General features: G+C 32.4%; 1 pseudogene; it reads left to right on the top strand.

Moving 5' to 3' along the window:
- The first annotated feature begins 1248 nt into the window (after nucleotides 1-1248).
- Nucleotides 1249-2607, top strand: LOC107877056 (annotated as a pseudogene).
- Nucleotides 2608-25365: the final 22758 nt, after the last annotated feature.

Raw genomic sequence — 25365 nt, 5'->3', positions numbered from 1 at the left:
AACTAAGTTTTGCCTCTAAGACAATAAATTGTATAACATCTCATAAATGAAAAATTATGTGGTAAAGTCAACTCTTGCTCGTAGGATATAATTTGTTGTTTGAAAGTCCCTGAGCTAAGTCTTGCCCCTAAGGTAAGAGTTATAAAACATTTGATAAATCCAAATACAATGTGGTAGTGTCAACTCTTGTCCATGAAGCATAACTTGTTGTTTGAAAGTCGTAAGTCTTGCCTTTATAATGTTGTAGTGTCAACTCTTGCCCATGAAATACATTTTGTTGTTTGAAAGTATAAGTTTTGTCTTTATAATGTGATAGTGTCAACTCTTGCTCATGAGATGTAACTTGAATTGAAGAAATCAAAGAAAAGAACAAAAATAATTAAAACTACAAAAAATAAAGAAAAATATTAAAAAAAAATAAAAATCAAAGAACATGTAGAAGTTGAAAGAGAATGAAAAAAAAATAAAGGTTGATAAAAATGAAAAAAAAATAAAATAAAAATAAAGGTCGAGAAAAATTTAAAAAGAAAAGACAAATAAATCAAAGAAAAATAAATAAATTTTTTATTAAAAGTAGACATTGAGAGGTGTAAAGGAAAAAAAAAAGTAAGGGTTGAGAAAAAACTAAAAAGAACAAAAAGAAAAAAGAAGTTGAGAGAAAAAAAAAAGGGTTGAGAAAAATTAAAAATAAAAAATAGAAAAGAAAAAAATCAAAGTAAATTAAAAAGAGAAAAAAATAAAAGTTAAAAGATATAAATATGGAGTTGTTATCCATTGGGATCATTTATATAATTTAATCCATTAGTCAGGGGCAATTTCATTCAAAGAAATTAGTTAATAGGTAAATGCTATTCTAAAAAAACTTTTTTATTAAACACTAAAATTTAAAAGACACCTTAATTTGGACCTACTCCTGACATTTACCCAACTAGAATTGAGTTAGTATTGAACTTAACTAAAAATCACTTTAAAATTTTCGATTGGGCCATCAATTTTTGGGCCATAACACCCTAATATTTCGTAAACTATTGACGTTTTTTAAACCTTTAAAATAAAAAAGGAAAAGAAGAAGAAAACCATAAACAGAATTCTTCGCTCACTTTCTCTTGGAAGTTCCTTAGCATCAGAACAAAAATGAAGACATAAGCAGTGTATATATATTCTCTCCCTCCTCAGCCCAATTAAGTCACAAGTGAAGCAAAAACACTCTCTTCTCTTTTCAACAACCCCCAAAAAAAAATCTCCACAATGTCCTCAAAATTTTCTCTTTCTCCACAAAGAAGGTCCAAGAAACCAACACAAGCGACTTCGCAAAAAGGCCGCATGAAAGGCAAAGGTGGGCCTGAGAACGCCACATGCAAGTATAAAGGCGTGCGCCAGCGCACTTGGGGTAAGTGGGTTGCTGAAATTCGTGAGCCCAATCGCGGAGCTTGTGTTTGGCTTGGTACATTTGACAATTCTTATGATGCCGCTGTGGCATATGATGCTGCGGCCCTTAAGCTCTATGGTCCTGATAAGGCCCAACTCAATTTGCCCCATCTCTACAACATTCCGGCCCAAGCCCAACACGAGAGCTCCAGACCAGTTGTAACTCCAACTCCAGCTCCAGTTCCAGCTCCAGCTGATCCATCTCCATCAATTTACAATGTGGCCTCACCATCAACTTGGAATGTGAAAAATGATCCCTCCGTTTATTTCAACAATGATTTTTCTAGCACCGACTTTTCTGCAACATCAATTTCTTTGGACATGAACGAAAAAGCTGATCATGAAGAGTTTGTCGAAAATGTGAGCTCCAGGCCAGCTCCAACTCTAGCTCCAGCTTCATTTTCACTAGTTCCATCTCCATCGGTTTACAATGTGGCCTCACCATCAACTTGGAATGTGGAAAACGACCCCTCGCTTTATCTCAACAATGATTTTTCTAGCACCGACTTTTCTGCAACATCATTTTCTTTGGACATGAACGAAAAAGCTGATCATGAAGAGTTTGTCAAAAATGAGAGTTCCAGGTCAGCTCCAACTCCAGCTGCAACTCCAGTTTCACTAGTTCCATCTCCATCGATTTACAATGTGGCCTCACCATCAACTTGGAATGTGGAAATTGATCCTTCGCTTTATTTCAACAATGATTTTGAAATTGATCCTTCGCTTTATTTCAACAATGATTTTGCTAGCACCGACTTTTCTGCAACATCATTTTCTTTGGACATGAACGAAAAAGCTGATCATGAAGAGTTTGTCGAAAAAAATAATCAGATCAGTAAAGAACTTGGTGAAGATATGTGGAGCGACCTCAACTTGCTGCCAGAAATCAATGACACGTACCACCGTATGGGGGGAGGAAGCTAAACAAACAACTTCATTTCAAGAAGCAGTGACTGATCCAGGGATAACTTATGGATGCAACTTGGATGGTGAAACTAATTTTCCTCCATGGTTTTAAGTATTTAATGATTATTTTATGTGTTTAATTAACTAGCTTTTTATGCATATGGTAAGAAAATATAAAGAAAAATAGATGCATGCATATATGTACTTGTAAAGCTATTAGAGCATGCATGTGGACTTGTATAAAGTAAAGTTACTATATTACTATAGTGTGTTGAGAAGCAGTATATGTATGAACTTCAAAAATGTTCAACTTGTATAAAGTTAAGAAAATATAACTGTACAAGTTTAGTAGGAGTAGTTTTCTATGGTGTTGCTCAAGTTTATGTTTTTTGGATTTTGTTTTTTAAATGTAAAAATCACACTGTCACTATTTTCTCTTGATATCGGGCAATCAATATAAAATTTTATAAAATATATCACATGACAGTCATCATCATAAAAAAATAATAGAAAAGCTGTACTTTCTTTACTAAAGGTCTGTTTACATAAATATTATAAATATATAGACATATTTACTAATTATCGTACATTTTTGTTCTTACAGCTCATAGCCGACTTTTTTATTTTAATAAAAAATAAATAAATGTATTTACATTATCGTAAATGTCTATCAAGATTTACTTTGATATCTATTAGGATTTGAAATATCTGTTTTGATATCTATTAGGATTTGAAATATCTGTTTTTTACTCAAACTAGGAGTAAATTTTTCCTATAAAAGGAGGGCTTTCTTCATTGTAAATCATCCCTCAAAAGAAAAAGAAAAATAAGAATTACTTTCTCTATTATCTCTACTCTTCTTCTTCTTTATTCTTTATAGTTTTATAACACGTTCTCAGCACGAGACTCTGTCAAACAAGGTGAGATTATGCCAAATAAGGTGAGATTATAAATCTTAAAGATTTCAAGGTTTGTAATTTCTTATGTTATTTATCTTTTGCTACTAATAATATAATTATTGTTGGATTTGATGAAAAATAATTGATTTAAAACCATTTATGTTTTAAATTTATTCCTCAAGAACAATATTATCAAAAGGGATGATAAAATGTTGGGCTCAAGTCTCATCAATTTATGACTAAGACATCTTTATATGGATAAGACGTTGAGATTGAATCTCAATGCATGTATTGATAATATTATGATAGTTAAGGCAAAATAATGAGTATTTGATGAAAAGTCATGAAATATATCCCATTGATATGCTTTATTCCGTGAATTGAATGTGGTAGCAGTAAATCATATGTATGCCTCAATTTGCTTCTGTAGTAGCTATCATAATTTGATACGCTTAAGGCATGATTATATTTCATTCCTGGGGATGAGAAGCTTATTAATGCAAATGTGTATTTAATTGTGATGGTATCACAACTCACCTCCGAATGAGGCAGAATAACTGAGAAGAGTTATTTCGAAATCTACTTCTAAAGTAGTAAATCTGAAATTTATTCATGTAATACTAAATCTGAAATTTACTAAAGAAAAAAGTACATGTCATGGTAAACTTGGAGTTTACTAGTATAAAAGTTCATAAGTTGACATGAACGATTATAACATCTTAAAGATGTGCATATTAAGTATTAAACATATATTGAAGAATTCAAAAATTCTTCATGAACTTTAATGTTGTTTATTCTCATGATACGTTGGTTGGACCAACTAATTTTGGGATTGGATCTCTTAAAATCTAAAAGGTATAAAAGGTGAATATGGGCCCGTTCACCTATCATGGGATATGTTGAAAAGATGTATTAATAAGATGATCATATGTATATTCATTGTCAACCTCCGTTTGACATTCATAAAGTTTCTTGCTCAATAAATTTGAGTTAAAAGCATAACTTTCAGATTATGTAACCAAAATAATTCATCTTAATGATAATGGTTTAGCATTGAATGCCTTTCATAAATAGTTAAACCATCTCTAATGAGAACAAAGCTTCATGTGTTGGTCTGAAATATGATATGTTGCATACAAAAACACTTGTATGCATTAGACCAAAAAATTATGATTTTTCCCCCCCCCCCCCCCTCAATTGGTTCAAGGTCATGAACCAATTATTCCATCTAATAGTTTTGATGTACGGTATACGATAAATGAATATACCATGATGCACAAAGATGAATTCTTCAAAAAAGATGAGGATGAATGTTAGTTTTCCTAACATAAGAGGGAGATTATAAGCAGCTATGAAATATGTTAGGAATTATCATAAGATCCTCATTTATAAGATAATTCAAGTCAAATGTCAAAAACATCTCATATTTAAGCTGCCAGTGCTCCTATTTTGTATCCTTGAAGGACAAAGTCTATGCATGCATAAAGAACGGTAGACTAATCGGTTCCAAATGAAACAAGGACCAAATAATCATACTAAAAAGGCAATGTGCTCTTGAAGAGCCTACCACATAACACTTCATGAAACCTTATGAGAGCTTCAGGTACCTGAAAATAATGAAGTGATGAGATCTCAAAATGTTGTGCCGCATTATGAACCGATACAAAATGATATATCATTAACGATAACTTTGATATGATATTGGCGCAATATTGTAAAAGATTACGAGGATCTGAATTCTACGTTTATTTAAGCATGCTGACGTAGAAACATTTATCAAGTGACATGAAAGGATGCATCTTGGTAAGTGTAAAACTTATTTGATTTGCAGTCTAGACACTTGAAGATATCACATATGACATGTTGAATATCGTCACTTGACAAAATTCATATGAAACTTTCTAAGGATTCAAAATGTTTGAAGTATATAAAAGTTTCTGGGAAACTTATTTAGAATTCTTATATTGTATAAGCTTATAGCTTGAAAATCATTGAAACTCTTGGAGAGTTTTCAAAGCAATAAATTATTCGCTGAAATTCGAAATATATTGAATTAGATTGGTTATGAAGTATCATATCTTAGTGCAATTGATGCACTCATGTACCTTGCAAATACTACAAGCTTATAGCATTTTCGGATAATATGTTAGCAAGGTATATTTCTACTCCTACTAGGAGACATTGAAATGAAATAAGATACATGAGCTTATTTTATTCTAAAGATTGCAGTTCTGATCTTACTGGTCATGCTGATGTTGGATACTCATCTAACCCGCATAAATCTCGGTCTCAAACATGCAATGTATTCACATATGGGGATACTGTCATATCTTGGAGATATACACAGCAGTCTATCATAGCCATCTTATCGAACCATGAGAGATTATAGCTACTCATGAAGCAAACCGATAGTGTGTATAGTTGAGGTCCACGATGCATCTTATTCCTGAAAAATATGGTTTGAAATATGATAAAGTTCCCATGATTTTATGAAGAAAATGCATCATGCATAGCATAACATAATGGAGAATTCATAAAAGGAAATAGAATGAAGTGTATTTCGTCAAAGCTTTTTTATACACGTGATCTCCAAAAGAATGGTGATATTAACATGCAATATATTCGTTCATGTGATAAGATAGCTGATTTATTCACCAAGTCTTCTTCAACTGCAACTTTCAAGAAGATCGGGATGCAAAGGTTCAAGGATGTTCTCATCAGGGGAGTTAATACGTGTTGTACTCTTTTTCCCTTACGAGGTTTTGTCCCAAAGGATTTTTCTTATAAGGTTTTCAATGAGGCAACTTATATGCATATTGTTAGAAATATATACTCTTTTTCCTTCACTAGAATTTTTTTTCCTACTGGATTTTTTTAGTAAGGTTTTAATGAGACACATTATCTATCTAAACATTCAAGAGGGAGTATTATAAATGTATTTACATTATAGTGAATGTCTATCAAGATCCTGTCTTTTACTCAGACTAAGAGTAAATTTTTCCTATAAATAAGAGATTTTTTTCATTGTAAATTATCCCTCAAGAGAAGAAATAAGAATTACTTTCTCTATTCTCTCTACTCTTTTTTTTTTTTTTTTTTTTTATAGTTTTATAACAATAAATGCATATATAATATATTTTTAAACAAAAAAAAGTTGACATCCTTAATAAGATAAAAAATAAACAACAATTCTAATAGATTTGGGATTCAATATATTATAAGATTGAAAATGTATTTCAATATATATAGTGAATATATATAATTAAAATATTTTTAATACAAATATATTATAAGTATTTGATAAGAATTTCAAACATTTCATTATAATTTAAATCAATTTATATTTTTAGAAGGGTATTATATTTATTATTTCATTTAAATCAATTTATATTTTTAGAAGGGTATTATATTTGTTATTTCATTTAAATCAATTTATATTTTTAGAAGGGTATTATATTTGTTATGAAATAACAACTCTCGAATTCATAAAAATGTATAAAATATTGATTTAAATTGTGTAATAATAATTTATGTTTAATATTTCCTCCGTTTCATTTTATTCGTCCCAAATTAAGATGACATATTAATTTAAAAAATAATTAATAATATAATTAGTTTATCATAGTAAATTTATTAAATGATGTTTACATTTTAATGTGAAGAAAAAATATGAAAAGAGCAAACATGTAAAAAAAATTTGTTTGTATTGATAAGTAAAAAAAATAAGTGAAATGAACGTCCAACTAAAAAATTTTGGGACGGATAAAAATGGGACAGAGAGTACAATTTTAATATAAATCATACCACCGCACACCATCCTTTCGTGTCACCGCCATCAAACTCTGATCAAAGCTCCACTACCAAAAACAGTAGACCCATCACCTCCCTTTTCCCATTTTTTCCGGTGTGTCGGCCACTAAACCACATCTAACCATACTGTTTGTGTTTTCTTCGGGGAAGTCACTTTGCCGGAGTAACCAACAGTCACAATTTGCTCTATTTTTCCTCCATCACCCAACACCACCTTATTTCTTCGACCAAATCTGAAATTCATCACTCCCATTATTCATTTTTTCCGGCGATCCAACCACGTCCAAACAACAATCAACCAAACAGTCCGCATTTTTTCCGGCGAACTCACGTCGCCGGAGCAACCAATAGTTTCACTATCCATTGCGTTTCTACACTATTATTTAACAACTTCGGCAAAATTCAACGATTTCGGCTGGATCTAAAAAAATTCTATTAGATCTAGTTGCTCCGTCATAATTTTGGCATGGATGTTGTGGTAGCTGGTGAAGTCGGAGCTCTGACATAGACAATTGTGTATAAAGGAAAAAAGTGATTGATCGTTGGTGTTGGTTTGCTCTGATTTATCGGAGTAGTAAAAAATAGAGAGACGATCGGTGGTTGTTGAAGCTCCAATGTCGTAAGTTCACAGGAGAAGACAAGGAGGATGGGAAGGGAGAGATAAAGGTTGAGTATGCAGTGAAAAAGAAGTGGAAAAGTAAAAGAAAGTAATAGGAGAATTTATTATTAAAGTTAAAGATCAGCTATAAGTCATAGTAAATTAAAAGTTATATTGTGCACATTAATAAATACATTAAAAAATATTAATTATATAAAAAAAAATAAGCACAATCATGGGAACAATATTTCATACCTCACCTTGTATGAAATATTAATTTAGTGTACGCGCTTTGTGTGTACTTATATCGAGTAAATAATTTTTTTTTAGAAAAAATGGCAATTAACATTTTAATCAGAGATTTAACTATAATAAAGAATCTAAATATTTTTTATATAAAATAAAATTTATTTAATGTAAGATTAAAAAGCGATTGACGTACTCTTTAAATTTCTTTAATTTTTTCGATCACTATCATATGCAAGCTTATTACCTAATTTGTTAACATGAGTAACTGAATTAGTTGTCGACGTTTATTCCATCACATATAATACGTTACTTAAAAGAAGTTTATCTAACTTATGTGCAGTAAAAATGAAGCTTACAGCAGATGCAAATTTCAATTTTTGAAAATAACTAATCTATTATTTGATCTAAGATTATCTTTAATAATAAAAAGTATAATAATTCTCTAAGTAACCGGCAAATCGATACAAAAAAGTTACATATAAAAGTACACATGTGTTGAATATATGTGTAACGTTAATCGATAAAATATGCAAAACAAATCATCAACAACAACAACAACATACCCAGTTTATTCCCACATAGTGGGGTCTGGAGAGGATAGAGTATACGCAAACTATACCACTACCTCAGGTGAAGTAGAGAGCCTGTTTCCGATAGACTCCCGACTTAGAACCAATGACAGTATAATAAACACAAAAGCAAAGTGCAAAATAAACTAACACCGCTAGCTACAAGATAATACTACAACCACAAGATAAAAGTAAGAACTATATAACCAAAATCATAGACTTCACACAACACCACGAATAAAAACTAGAGACACAAAAGAATGCTTCCTTATTGTTACCGACGCACTCCCCCCTAACCCTCTACCCTAATCCGCGTCCTCCACACCTTTCTATCAAGGGTCATGTCCTCCGTAAGTTGTAACTGCTCCAAATCATGCTTAATCACTTCCCTCCAGTATTTCTTTGGTTTATCTCTACCCCGTCTAAACCTATCCATAGCTAGTGTCTCACACCTCCGCACTAGGGCATTCGAGCCCCTCCTTATCACGTGCCCAAACTAACATGACCTCACTTCTCGCATCTTATCCTCCACCGAAGCAACTCCTACCTTCTCCCGAATAATCTCATTCCTCACCCTATCTTTCCTGGTAAGTCCGCACATCCATCACAACATTCGTAGCTCTACTACGATCAACTTTTGGATGTGGGAGTTCTTAATTGGCCAACATTTCACTCCATACAATATAGCCAGCCGGACTTCCACTCTAAAGAACTTACCTTTAAGCTTTGGGGGTACCTTCTTATCACATAAGACCCCGAAGCGAGCCTCCAATTCAACCACCCTGCCCCGATACGATACGTGACATCCTCGTCAATCTCTCCATTGCCATGAATCATAGACCCCAGATACTTGAAACTTTCCCTCTTCCGAATGGCCTACGAGTCCAGCTTCACCACCACTCCATCCTTCTGCGACACCTTACTAAACTTACACTCCAAGTACTCCGTCTTGGTTCTACTCAACTGAAATCATTTAAACTCAAGCATCTGTCTCCAAATCTCCAACTTATCATTGACTCCTCCCCGAGTCTCGTCAATCAGTACCACATCATCCACAAATAACATACACCAAGGCACCTGTCCTTGAATATGCCGCGTCAAAACATCTATCACCAATGCAAATAAAAATGGGCTAAGAGTTGATCCTTGGTGCAACCTTACCAGAACTGAAAAGTGTTTCGAATCCCCACCTACCATCCGCACACGAGTCTTCGCCCCATCATATGCAAAACAAATATATTTTGTAAAATAAAAATAGATATTAAAATATTTAATATCGTTAATTTGAACATAATAAAAAGAACAACATATCCAATTTAATATTAAAATGGAGTTTGAAAAATATAAAATTTAATTTGAACATAATATAGAAGAATAATACATCTAATCTAATTTTAAAGTGGAGTTTGAAAAATATAGAATGTATACAGATTTTATCTTCTATATTTGTGAGGTAGAGATATTATTTTTCATAGACCCTCCACTCAAAAGGGAAAAAAGTGCGAGACACATAATTACCGAAAAAAAAAAAAAAATAGCAAAATACTAAGATTTAATTAACTAAATCATTCTAGATAATCATATTTATGTTTTACAATGTACATAAGTTTGATTGTACCATAAAGTCATTCCTTAGACAACAATGTTTCAACTTTAAAAGTGAAAAAGAAACTGTCTGTCCTTAGAAACTACCTTCTAATTTTGTCTTTCTATATTTCTATTTATGATTTTAATTATTTTATGTCTAACGTGTATCCAAAAAAAAATTCGCATCAACTACTCCATATTGACATTAATTATCCTTTAATATAATATATTTTTTAAATTCTTAATTTTTCATGATTTAGGAGTCCTTATTTTATCACAATTCTTTCCACATATTTTAGGAGAAAATATTATAAAATAATTAAATAAGAAATTGAATAAAAATAGTAAATAATAATTTTATCTATTGTTTTAAGGACCTTCAAACTTTATTAATTTATAATTAATATTAATAATCTATTAATATAATGCAAAAAAAATAAAAATAAAACACTTTTATTACGACTCGTAACGAATTATAATAACAAAAATTGAAATTAAAAAATTAAATAAAAACTTGAGAAAAATAATAAATACCAATTTTATCCGTTATAGAGTCTTTTAATGATTCACAAAAAGTTCTTTCAAAGGACCTTCATACTTTATTTATTTATGTTTAATATAAATAATCTATTAATATAATGACAAAAAATAAAACACTTTTATCATGACTCCTGATCAATTATAATAACAAAAATTAAAAATCTAAATTTTATTATATTTTTTGAACACAACAAAGTTTCGAATCTTACTTGAAATTTTTTGGTCTCGCTGCATTCTTTTAGATTAGGTCACAATCTAATGAACATAAATTATGACAATTAAACAATATAAATCAATTTAAAAAAATATTAAGTATAAAATCTCAAAATACCACAAAATACGCACAAAAAGTCACACAATTAGGTTAAAAACAAAAATCAAAGTAACACTTAAAAGCAATAAATTTAAACTGAAGGTAAACGTGTGCATCTTATGAATTGAAATATTAAAATATTTTATTTTCTAAATACAATAAAACTTCAAAACTTACTTGAAATTTTTAGTCTCGTAGCATTATTTTAAGGTCATGACCTAGCAAACATAAGTTATGACAATAATAATATATGAACCAATTTAAACAAAAGCTAAGGATAAAATCACAAAATACCATAAAACATATATAAAAACCACACAATTAGGTTAAAGAAGAAAATTAAAACAACTTCAAAGTGTCAAGAAAGTAACCGTCAAATTAAATAGAAAAAAATATTGAAGATTTCTAGAACTATTTGGATGCTTGTCTGAATAATTAAATTTAAGAGATTTTAATTTATTTTGCCTTTAGGATGAAGATTTCTATAATTATTCAAATAATTATTTGAATAATCAAATTTCACCTTAAATAGGACTTCTCATTTATTTTGTCTTTAATTTGGTTTGTCGAGTTCGTACATATTTGTTTGTTTAGTCCATTTATGTTTTTGATTATGACCAAAATTAAAAGGATACCAAGATATTAGATTTTTTTTACCTAGTTGAAATAAAGAACTACTAATTTATTACATTTAATTTTAAGTGATTTTAAATTATTAAATATAAAAATTAGTAATGACAGTTTTGTCTACTATGAAAATTTTTAATGAAGGACAAAAAGTTCAAATCACTTTTATAAGAGCCTTTCTACTTTTAATATATTATAGATATAGTTTATAGATTATAGATATAGATATAGATTATAAATTATAGACAACATTGAACATGTATAACATTATTTTTTAACATTTTTAATCTTTTTGTTTTAACATATATGACATTGCGTACACATATCAAACAAAATTTTATAACTTGAAAAACATGCATGATCACTTTTTTTCAATTTATAAACATCCAATTTATATTTTTTACTTACTAGAAAGTGAAGCTCCATACAAAACAAATTCAACAACTATCCATTTTTAGCCAATTTTTAATTTAATATTTTGTCTGATAGCCACTCCTTCGATCGTTCGCCTCATCTCGAACTCAGATCATCACTATCGATCATTTCGTATCACAAACACTACGACCTCTTCCTTCATCTTTAATTTTATGATCGGATCATTGTTGTCGTTGTTGTCACTGCCACCACTACTTTCATCTTCTTGAGATTTGACCATCACTATTTTTTTCAGATTCGAACATCATCACCACCTTTTTACACTGTCTGAACCATCGTATTTGTCATTACTGTCGATACCACCTCCACACTATCTTTTCCATATTCAGTCAAGTTGATCACCTCCTTCTTTTTCTTTTTTCTGATTGGCTTCATGCATCGTTCGATGCAAAATAATGTGTTTTAATCTAGAACATTTTTAGGAGATCTACTTCGATTCTATCCTAACACTAATTGTTAGAGTGCGTGCCCTACCAATTTTAATATTTTACTCTACTGGTTGCCTATCAGTGGAACAAGTAAGCTAACGTGGTTCACAGAAGTAAAACTTGAACACAGATCTTTTACGTGAAAAATACCCGGCTCAAGAAAGGTGTTAAAAATCATGACCTGTACTTTTATAGGATTTAACCCCAACTTCACTATAACTCTTGAGCCTCAACAATCAACAAATTACAAGACTTCTTGTCATCTAGGAATTAAAACTTCTAACTCCTATTACTGCAAAACACTAATCTTCCTAACATAAGTGTTCCCAAGTTTTCAAGTTCCCCAACTTGAAGACGTTAATCCTAACTTAGTTTATACTTCACTGAGACTAGAGATTACAACTCAATATGACTCAATAACCAACTTATTACACAAAGTCTAAGACTCTAAGTAAAGGACCAGGTTGCTTTACTAGCTCCTTCAAGTTATAAAACTGATTTTGCTGATTGTTGACTATCTTTTTTGTGCTTGAGTGAATACTTGATTAACGTTTGTTTTATTTAAGACAAATCCTGATGGAGTCCTTTAATTGATGTACTCCTCTATCTTCACTAGGACTCCCAGGTAGTTTCACTTACTCTTTGCTGCTGTCGCTCTTTCTTCTTGTTTGAATAGGACTCTTCTATTTTATCTCATAATCTCTACAGGACTTCTTGATCAACTCAACTTCTAGATGCTGTACTTATCTTCTCCTTTGCATCTACTTCAATTGATGTGATAAGTATTGAGAGCATGATACTTATCCACTCCTATTTTTATGCAGTGTCATCTTTCCAGTGTAGTCTTGCCTGTAACTTGTTCACTTGTGTGGCAAAGCTTGCACAACATGTTTCATTTATATGTCCATTATCAGAACTTCACATTCCGTGACAAATTTTCCCTTTTTGTTGATGACAAACTCAACAGCTCAACATCTATTTTTAAAATCATGACTTACTCGATAAAGGATTAAAATAGAGGATCACAGAATGAAACAGGTTAATCATGAGTTATAAGCATTGTATAATCAATTCTTCCCTCTTTTGACATCGTCGAAAAGCTGATTCCAACAAGTGATAATAGTTTAAAAATTCATGGCCACTGGGGTTATCACTAATACAAGCAAAACTCAGAGCAAGAGAACAACAATGCATTAAAAAAACAGAAGCAGAACATAATAAGCAAAAAAGTCCATTTCATGTATAGAACAAGGTACAATTATCATAACCCAGTAATAGCAACAAAAGAGAAACAACTTGGACCAAGAAACAGCAAAGAAAAGATGCCTAAGGCACTAAAAAAGGGCTTAAGTGGATGAGGAGGAGGGGATAAGGGAGGTCAGCTTCCTAATGACATCAGTATTTTCAGCTCTTTTCTTTTCCAAAGTGGCTGTGAGGGAGGCAATTTGAGCTTCAAGAACTTATTTCTCATCCTCATGAGCAGCCTGGGCAACGTCCAATGTAGCCTGTGCAACCTTCACCTCAGCTTGTTTAACAGCCAGTGCATTTTTCAATCTTCGCACTAGATTGTCAGCACTCCTCATAACAAGAGGCAACATGGTATAGTTCACAGATCCTATGACATTTTATGATCTGCAAAGACCATACTTTGACTGGTACATGAAAATTCTCAAAAATAGATGCAACCCAGAATTCATATGGAAAAGCATGACCATTTGTATTTTGGATCAAGACCTTTTGCATGTGCTGATCATGATTGGAGGAAGATCTATTGGAATTTGAGTATCTAACAATTCCATCAAAGTAAGATCAAGGAAATTGGCAATTGTTCTTCTCTCTTATCTAGGAAGGATGATTTTGTGAACCACATCAAAATAAAACTGATAAAAGGGGGACATCTCATTCTTTAAGACCCTACGATTAGTAAGAAGATGGGGATTTCCAGAGAATTTCCTAAAAATATCAAGAGCTGATGGAAGATTATCAAGAGTATGCCAAGTAGCCTTCACTTAATCACCCCACCCCCTAGTAGGAATATTTAGAATTCCTGCCAGATCAGCAGGATAGAGATTGATGGTTTTCCCATGAATAGTGGTTGAGAACATCTCCCCAATGGCAACCCCATTTGTGTAAAACTCATAAGATTCATCTTTTCCAAACTTTCTTTGATGATCACCTTTCAAAAACAAGTGTAACTACCTCTGAGCTCTCAACTTTGTGACCAAAATATCCATATCAGGTCCTCCAAAACTAGTGACAACTCTACCCCTAGCCAACTTTCATTTTTGAAAGTGGAGAACATGAGTTGATTGAGAATCCTTATCAGTAGGAGTATCAACATCAATATCAAAGTTAAGATCTGGATCAATGTCAATAGAAGGTGCAGGAGGAGTATCAAGAAGAAATTCGAAGTTTGAGTCAGATGAAGCAGAAGGAATGGGTTTAGGTACCTATTTCTTAGGACGTGAAGTAGACTTTGAGGAAGATTTAGAGGAAGAGGAGGCTTTGATAGTAGAGGTAGGTTTTGAATAAGAGGAAGCCTTTGAAGTGGGTTAAAAGGATGATTTTCGAGGCAAGGAGGGTTTTGGAACTTTTGCCAAGATGGTCTTCTTCTTTCTTATTGATCGAAGAAGGATATCAGGAGAGGATGCTTGAGGAGGAGTAGGATCAGAAGTAGCAACCCATTTCTTTTTATTAGCACGAAGTGCTTCTTCTAGGGAAGCATTTTCCCATTGCTTTTTTCCTCAAGTGTGAGAAGTACGAGGAGTAGGGATAACAGGGGAGGGTTCGACATGAACAGTATCATCAACATTGAAGGAAGGTTTTCTTTTTGGCTTAGATCTAGACTTTAGTAGAACTAGGTTAGCAATAGGAATATCATCTCGACCAATGGGAGAATCATCTTGATCAAGAATCTGAAGAGAGACAAGAGGTGAAAGTGAAGGTTCAAATAATAGTGGAGGATTACAAGAGAATTGTGAAAAGGGGTTTTACAGAGTTTCGAACCTCGTAAAATTGATTAACATAATTGATATTGGGGGAGAAATGAGTGGAGGTAAGGTTATATTTGGGTGAAGGATAATGGTTGTGGAAGGAGCAGTAGTGGAGTCAATGGATGGCTTTGAGGAAGAGGATGCCATGGTGAAAACAGTGATGAACAGTAATTTCTTTATGGTTATGAGAGTGATGAATGAGGAGAAAGAGAAGAAACGTATTTAAGGTAGATAAAGAAAAGATGAATCATGGATGAATTATATTTGAAAAGGGAACTTAATGATAAAGAGGGTCAATTCTGATGGGAAAGGTCTGACAGCCTTTTTGAAGGAGAAGGCTTTTGTATTTTTAGCGATTTAGGTGTAACGGAAGGGACCAAGTAGACAACGTGTTTCTCTTTAAGCTAATATGGGCAAACAATAATCAAACCTGAGTTCTGAAGAGAAAAATGGACAAATTTGCCTTGAAGTTCCAGTCTTTCTGTAAAATCAACACATAGCTGAGTCAACTTACTCTAGAATCTTGGAATTAGGATACACAACTAAATGTGTAAGACTGAATTAATCAACAATCACTTCAGACCAGCTTATTCTAGTCAATCATTGAGGGTGATTTATACAATTTTAATCATCCCCAAGGATAACCTATTTTTTCAAAGTGTTCCCTACTCAAAGTCTTAGTGAATATGTCAGCAATTTGTTACTCAGTAGAACAAAACATAATTGATATATAACCCTTTTCAATATTATCTCTAAGAAAGTGATGTCTAATATCAATATGATTAGTTCTTTTGTGTTGAACAGGATTTTTGGATAAGTTAATAGCATTTGTATTCTCACAAAAAATAGGAACATATCCAACATCTATGCCAAAATCCATAAGTTATTGCTTAATCTATAATAATTGAGCACAACAAGAACCTGCAGCAACATATTCTGCTTCAGCAGCTAACAGTGCTACTGAATTTTGCTTTTTAGTGGACTAAGTAATTAAACATGATCCAAGGAAATGTTCCATGCCTGTAGTGCTTTTTCTGTCAACCAAGTATCTTGCATAATTAGAATCAGAATAACCAACCAAGTTGAAATTACTACCTTTTGGATACCATAAACTAAGATCAGTGGTTCCTTTGAGATATCTAAAAATCCTTTTTACAGATTTTAGATGAGACTCCTTAGGATTTGCTTGAAATCTAACACATAATTTTACACTGAATACTATATCCGGCCTGCTAGCAGTAAGATATAGCAATGACCCTATCATCCCTCTGTACATCTTTTGATCCACATCAGGACCTGTTTTATCCAAATCAAGCTTTGTAACAGTGGCAATTGGAGTGCTGATTTCTTTTGCCTCTTCCATGGAGAATTTCTTGAGAAGTTCTTTTACATACTTCTTCTGATGGATTATTGTTTCTGATGTTGTTTGTTTTATTTACAGTCTCAAGAAGTAATTTAGCTCCCCCATCATACTCATCTCAAATTTACAACTCATAAGTTTGGCAAAGTCATGAGTCATGTTCATGTTTGTAAAGCTAAAGTTAATGTCATCTACATACACCTACACCACCAACAAATTTTTTTCATTAGTTTTCAAGAAAAGAGTGTTGTCAATTTTACCTCTAGTATATCCATACTCCAGTAGAAACTTTGACAGTCTCTCATACTAAGCTCTAGGAGCTTGTTTTAACCCATACAAGGCCTTATCCAGTTTATACACATGATCAGAAAACTCCTTGCTTTCAAACCTTGGAGGCTGTTTAACATATACTTCTTCTTTGAGAATGCCATTTAAGAATGCACTCTTAACATCCATTTGATAAAAAATAAACTCATTGTAGGCAGCAAATACAACAAGCAATCTAATAGCCTCAATTCTATCCACAGGAGCAAAGGTCTCATCAAAGTCTATGCCTTCTTGTTGATTGTATCCTTGGACCACCAGTCTTGCCTTATTTCTTGTAATTGTTCCATGCTCATCAACTTTATTTCTGTACACCCACTTAGTCCCAATTATTGTTCTATCTTTTGAAAGAGGGACTAAGTGCCATACTTTGCTTCTTTCAAACTGATTCAACTCTTTCTGCATGGCTATGATCCAATCAGCATCAAGTAATGCCCCAGTTACCTTCTTTGGCTTAATTTCTGATAGGAATGACTTGAAGGCACACATACTTCTTAATCCAGACATTGTTGTGATCCCAGAAGTGAGATCAGTGAGAACATTCTCAATAGAATATGACCTTTGATACTTGTAGCCTTTAGGGACCAAGCCTAGTGAACTACTAGGATCACTGTTGATGTTCTAAGCTGGCGTATTTGGTGGCTCAGTTCCCCTTGTTACTGTGCCTCCAGATTCAGTTCCCCTTATTGAAGTATCTACATACTTGGTAGCTCCAGTCAATGAACCGTCCTCAAAGGCACTTCCTTCCTGCAGGTTAGTCTTAACATAGGATTCATCAAAAACTACACACATGTTTTCTTCAACACAGTTTGTTCTGATGTTTAAAACCTTGTAAGCCTTACTGTGAAGTGAATAACCTAAGAAGATTTCCTCATTACTTTTGGCATCAAATTTTCCCAGATTATCCTTTCCATTATTATGTATGAAACATTTACAACCAAAGGTTTTAAAATGAGAAATGTTTGGCTTTTTTCCTTTAAGTAATCCATAGGAAGTCTTCTCTAACATAGGTTTGATCATGTGCCTATTTATGATATATGCAGCAGTACTTATTGCCTCAGCCCAAAGGTTTTTAGCAACATTTGTTGCAAGCATCATTTTTCTAGCCATATCTTTCAAGGTTCTGTTTTTCTTTTTCACTACTTCATTTTGTTATGGTGTTCTAGAAGCAGAAAAATTATGATCTATACCATTTGCTGAACAAAATTCTAAGAACTTGAATTCTTAAATTCTGTACCATGGTCAGATCTTATGAAAACTAATGAAGTGCCCAGTTTCTTTTAATTTTCTTGATAAAAATTGCAAAGACATCAAAAGGTATCTTCTTTAGAGGCTAGAAACAAAGTCCAGGTGAACCTGGAATAATCATCAACAATTACAAAAGCATACCTTTTTCCAACTCTCCTTTGAAATCTCATTAGTCCACACAGATCTATATGAACCAGATCAAGGCACTTGGTAGTACTAACATGGTTCTTTGACTTAAAGGATGATCTTACCTGCTTCCCCCTTATACAAGCACTACATAACTTTTCCTCTTTAAATTTGGTCTTGGGTAATCCCAATACCATATCTTTGGAGGAAAGTGTGTTTAATTGTTTCAGACTTGCACGTCCAAGTCTTCTGTGCCAAAGAAGGGGATCATTTTCAATTGCACTTAGACAAGTTAACTCTGGTACTGGTATTGCCATTGTGCCAGCTTTGTATACATTTCTGTATCTTCTAGCAGTGAGCACAACCTCTTTAGTGTCCATTTTTTTAACTTTGATACCTGCAAAAGTGAAAATAACTTTATTACCTTTATCACACAGCTGTGAAATGCTCAACAGGTTGTGCTTCAATCCTTCTACAAGATAGACATCTTCCAATGCTCTTGACTCAAATGAGCTAATTTTTCCAACTCCAGTAATGATTCTCTTTTTCCATCACCAAAAGAAACTCCTCTTTCATTAATTTTTGAGAGTGAAAGAAACTCTTTCTTATCACCAGTCATGTGTCTAAAGCAAGCACTGTCCAAGTACTAATGCCTTTTGCTTTCTTTCACTTTCTCCTAAAAAAAATCAATGGTTAAACTTAGGAACCCAGACAATCTTGGATCCTATTTTATGAGTAAAAGAATGAATTAAATTTCTTCTAGTCCATGCTGGCAACATGTAGTGCAACCTGTTTCTCTGACCTGAACCAGTTCTTTTCTTTTTGGTCTGAGAGAATTTATTTGCCAGGTTTTGGCTGTTTGATCTTCTTTTAGCAGCTACTAGACATTCAGTAGTTGGATGTCCAAGGTTGCCACGGATATAGCATAGATTTTTAGGATCAGCAGTACCTTTGTGGAATCCCAAACCTTTCTTTTCACTGTGAGTTCTTTCACTCAGTTTATGAATAATTCTTGATGAATTTATCCACCTATTTGCTCTTTCAAGATGAAGTTTCAGTTTAGAGATTTCTTAACTCAATCTGTTTATCATCTCAACTGCATTGCTGTACTATAGTTTACACTTTTCTAGTTCAAGTTTAGCACTTTCTTGTTCATTATTCATGACCTTTTTTCCAATTTTAATAGAGTCAATTTAAGGATTTCAGACTTAAGATCATTATTATAAGAATCAAGTTCAACAACCTGTTTCTTGAGAGTGCAGTTTTCATTGTCAACTGTAATTTTACAGGCCTTTAATTCAATAAGATCATAAATTAGTGCACTCATCAAGGAAAAAAGTTTTGATTTATAAAACAAATATAGTTTTTCTTTAAGTTTAAGTATGTTTAACTCAATAGCATCATCTTCTTCATCTAAGCCTGAATCTCCAAGTGCCATGAATGCAGTTTCATCAGCTTTAAAATCATCTGAGTCAGATCCCCAAGATGCTATCATTGCATGTTCCTCCTTCCTTTTTGCCTTTTCTTTTAGTTCCTTTTCAGCCCTTTCGTTTTTCCACTCTATTTCCCAGACTGGACAATCTCTGATCAGATGATCAGTCTTACCACACTTGTTGCATCCATTTGTATTGTCATTTGAATGCTTCTTGCTACTTGTCCCCTTCTTCTTTTTGAAGAATTTGCTAAAATTCTTGGTTATGAAGGCAACTTGTTTCTTATCAAGTTCAAATTCATCCTCACTATCAGAAGCCTTTAATGACAAGATTTTCTCTGGAATTGCTTGTTCTTTGGTTTCATCAACTTCCATTTCATAAGTTCTCAAATTTCCAACCAGTTCATCCAAAGTCATGCCAGCAAGATCCTTATTAGCCTCCCTAATTGCAGTTACCTTAATATTCGATTTTGTTTTTGGTAGTACCCTTATAACCTTTTTAACTTGTTCCTCCTCAGTGATTACTTTGCCTAAGGAAGTCAGCTCATTTGTTAAGGTTGTAAGCCTTGTCATCATCTCATGCAGAGATTCATTTTCCTTCATCTGGAAAGCCTCATACTCAGTAAAGAGAAGGAAAATTCTGAATTTCCTTACCTGAGAGGTACCCTCATGTGCATTTACCAATGTATCCTAAATTTGCTTAGCAGTGGTGCAAGTTGACACCCTGTTATATTCAACAGCTCCTAATCCATAAACTAGGATGTTCTTAGCTTTTGCATTTTTCCTTAAAGCCACCAAGTCATTAGCAGTAAAGTCACTCCTTACCTTTCTGGCTTGTTTACCATCAACTATCTTTATTGGAATGGTAGGACTATCAGTAATTCTATCCCACAATTCATAGTCTTCACCTTGGATGGACATATCCATCCTTTCTTTCCACCAGCTAAGCCATCAAAGTGTGGAGGTTTAGTAGTTGACTGACCTTCACTATGACTAGTAGAAGGTGCGAAATTCATCATTGTGATCTTTTCTTAGGCGCTAGCCTTATTTAGGACATCTCGCCCTGATACCACTTGTTAGAGTGCATTTCCTACCAATTTTAATATTTTACTCTACTGGTTGCCTATCAGCGGAACAAGTAAGCTAACGTGGTTCACAAAAGTAAAACTTGAACACAGTATTTTTACGTGGAAAATACCCGGCTCAAGAAAGGTGTAAAAAACCATGACCTGTACTCTTACAGGATTTAACCCCAACTTCAGTATAAATCTTGAGCCTCAACAATCAATAAATTATAAGATTTTTTGTAAACTAGGAATTAAAACTTCTAACTCTTATTAATGCAAAACACTAATCTTCCCAAGATAAATGTTCCCAAGTTTTTGAGTTTCCCAACTTGAAGACGTTAATCCTAATTCAGTTTATACTTCACTGAGACTAGAGATTACAACTCAATATGACTCAATAACCAACCTATTACACAAAGTCTGAGACTCTAAGTAAAGGACCAAGTTGCTTTACTAGTTCCTTTAAGTTGTAGAACTGATTTGCTGATTGTTGACTATCTTTTTAGTGCTTGAGTGAAATACTTGATTAACGTTTGTTATATTTAAGCCAACTCCTGATAGAGTCCTTTAGTCACTAGGACTCCCAGGTAGTTTCACTCACTCTTTGCTTCCGTCTCTCTTTCTTCTTGTTTGAATAGGACTCTTCTCTTTTATCTCATAATCTCTACAGTACTTCTTGATCAACTCAACTTCTAGATGCTGCACTTATCTTCTCCTTTGCATCTACTTCAACTGATGTGATAAGTGTTGAGAGTATGATACTTATCCACTCTTATTTTTATGCAGTGTTATCTTTTCAGTGTAGTCTTGCCTGTAACTTGTTCACTTGTGTGGAACAGCTTGCACAACATGTTTTATTCATATGTCCATCATCAAAACTTCACATTCTCTAACACTAATTAAGTAGGTTGTTTTTTAGGTGTGTCCATCACTTCATCTTCCTTCATCATTTTTGGTTGAATCATTATTGTAGTCATTGATGTTACCACCTCATCCTCCTAATCTCTGTTTTTTCAGATTCGACCAGCATCATCATTTCCTTCATCTCTTCTTTTAGATTTGTCATCACCACTACCCCATCCACGTTTTTCTTTTCTATATTGATCTTCACCATTGTTGTTGTTTCCACCACCACCTCCTCTTTCAAATTTGATTATCACCACCACTTTCTCTATAGATTTGGTCATCAACACCACCTCCTTGTTCTTCAAATTATATTAGATCATAAACACCTTTTTTAGATTCGCTCATAGTTATCACATTTTTTTTTAATTTGCCCTACGTCTCAACAATCTCTTCATTTTTTCTTCAAATTAGGTAACATCATAATCACCTTCTTTTTCTTCAGATTGAGAAACATTATATCTATCTACACTTTTTCTTTAGATTTGGCAACACCATGACCACCTTTTTTCCAGATTTAGACGATATCACTACTAGTTTTTCCTTTTTCTTTTCTAATTCAGCCACCGCTAACATAACAACCACCTCTATCTAATCTTCCTTTTTCATATCTTACCATCACCTTTGACTTCTTCTTGACGAGTCTCAGATACATTTTTAGTTTGTACTTAATCAAATTCTAGTCTATGTAAAGATAGCATTTCACAAAAATTGAAATCAGCTAGGCTATAAATTTGTATAATCTTGATTATTATTTGGGAGAATAAAATTGATAAAAGGTAAGTTTGACACTATATATTGCTTAAAGTAAGATAAATTAGTTTTAGAAGATCTTGATATGTTATTATTGTAAAATCTTAGTATCCGCATATATATCTCTAAGAATAATTGCCTCTTTTCAATATAATTACGTTTTACTACTAGAGAAAAAAAAGTAATCAACACTGCATGTAGTTATGTTAATTAATTGATTGTAGCGCCGATCAAAATATTTTTTTCCTTGAATTGTGTTAAAAAGGTGTAAAGACATCTTCAAATTGGCACTAGATTCAATACTTGATTCAATCTCTATATAAAAATTAGGACTAAAAAAAATAAGATAAAAATTATTTAAGTTAATAAATTTACTTGATCAATTCCTAAGTTGGAATTAGGACTAAAAGACGAAAAATCAATGATTTGGAATAATAAATGTATAAACTTTATTCTCTTTTCTGTTTGATAACTAATAGGTTGTATTAATCACAAATAGAACCTTTATAGAGTTGTAGAGCCAGTTACCACAGCTAAATAACCTACTTAAAACACCGACAGATTAGCTAAGGAGTCATTTGGATTTTGGTGTAAGAGAGAAAATAATCCTAAATTTAGTGCCTCTTAATGCCTTGATTGGTTTCAAAGTCTGAAATAACTTGTTGTAGGATTAAAAATTAGTACTGAGATAAGTTATTCCTCCTTGTTAATGGAATAATATCAGAATAATTTGTTCTGGAATAAAATAAATAAAATGACAAAATACTCCTCAATCTATCTTATTTTGTGTTGTTCTTCCGTTAAAGCTCATTTTTAGGCCATTGCTGATGCATTGTCATTGTGAGTCAATCAGTCTTGCTGTGAAGCATCTATCTGTCAACATCTTTCTTCTTTAACAGGTAAATATCATTTTATTACTTGCTAGATTATTGAATTGAATGTGGTGAAAGATGTTACATCTTCTCAACAGTACAACTATCTCAGCTTTAATTTATTCTTTTGATTCGAATACCACTCCTATAGCGAACACCACCACCATCTCAAGAAAGAGAATTATCAACGAAACAAAAATCCAATATGTATGTGTAGTAAAGAATATTATGTGTATCAGGTAATGAATCACGACTTATCTTTGTGTAGCAAGTTTTAGACAGGTAAGACTGTATGTATGCTAATTAATACATTTGTTGACATCTAGAAATACGTGATTCTTAATTTTTATGACTCACAAAAGCCTAATTTATATATTGAGACTACTTTATATCTTTTGGGAAGAGAAACAAAGTTTTTGGGTTTATAAAAAATTAATTAGGCTGAGAAGGGAGAATTTATTTATAGAAGGTGGAGTAGGAAGTTCGCTTAATGGCAGGAACTGGTCCAGGTTACATGGCTGCTCCCGTGGTCAAGTGCAACATTGGTGCAAATGACGTGTCAAAAAATTATTTTTCCTAAGATTGAGTCATACAAAAATAAGTCGTGATTCATCTATATTTATATCTATAATCTATCTATATCTATATTTATAATCTATAATCTATAATATATTAAAAGTATGAACACTCTTAGAAAAGTGATTCGAATTTTTTGCTCCTCATTAAATCACTCTCTAATAGACAATATTGTCTTTTCACCTTTTTTCTCTAATTAATATGCTTTTATTTTTATAATATTGAAAAATCAAATAGTCCTAAAATATGAAATATAGAGAAAAATATATGGAAAATTATCCTTAAAACACTCCTTTCATATTTAGAGTCCTTTTTAATAGCAAAATTAAACAATAAATCAAAAAACAAAATCCAACTAAGTCACGTTTCTATTTAAGTGGGAAAAAAACCTAGCGCCTAGCATGTGTTACACCTCACACAACCTTTGTTACGTTTCTTTAGTATAGGATTTTTGGGGTTTTTTCCTTTTTCTTTGTTTTTTACTTTATATATGTTTTAGTTTCATGTCCTAATGATATGATGCTTTGTTTGTGTTTTGTGTTATGTGGAGAAGGAGTTAGTGTTATAGATAGCAATTTGAAGTATGAATTTAATTCAAAAATTAAAAATACACGTTAGTTGATAGCTCTAAAGATTATATATGAATTGTATATAATTAACAATTGATTTTCTTCTATTGATTATTTCGCATGTGTCTCTTTCAGTTGAAAATTTCTTATTGAAAAGTTGGACAAAACAAGCAAGTTGTTGCTGACTGGAGTAATCAAAAAATTCAAACATTTATCTCTTTTTTTTTTCTTTTTCTGTGTTTAAATAATTTTTTTGTAATTCTCTCAGACTCTAAAGATTTATCTTATATCACGATTTATAGTTTTGAAATAATACGTTGAATAGTTACTACAGAATGAAAATCTTGAAAAATAAAAAAAAAATACTTATATATTTAATATATCTTTAATCTGAAGTTCTTTTTATGTTCTTCACTTTTTCTTTACAATTGGAAAGTGTTAATGATGACGTTTATGCTTAAAAATGGAGACCACGATAAAGATGAAGAAAATGAAAACAAAGAAATTATTGAAGGCAATCAATTCCGGGTGAGGTAACTCAACATCAACTTTACATGTATGTTTTAAAATTAAATGTAAGTTTAAGAGGTATGCAGTTTTTACATGTATTTGCTTTTGGAAAAATAAAACCAAACAGCTCTGGACGTCTACAAACTCTGTTAGAAAAGTTGCTATCTTAGAAGGCAAAATATAATCTAAACGATGTATCTTTGAAAATAATTTTTTTTCTTTTTTTTATTGTTTGAAAGCAAG

The sequence above is a fragment of the Capsicum annuum genome, chromosome 7 (genome assembly GCF_002878395.1).
Source record: "Capsicum annuum cultivar UCD-10X-F1 chromosome 7, UCD10Xv1.1, whole genome shotgun sequence".
In the NCBI taxonomy this organism is placed as follows: domain Eukaryota; kingdom Viridiplantae; phylum Streptophyta; class Magnoliopsida; order Solanales; family Solanaceae; genus Capsicum; species Capsicum annuum.
The sequence above is the reverse complement of the archived record's forward strand: the minus strand, read 5'-3'. Positions and strand labels throughout refer to the sequence as shown.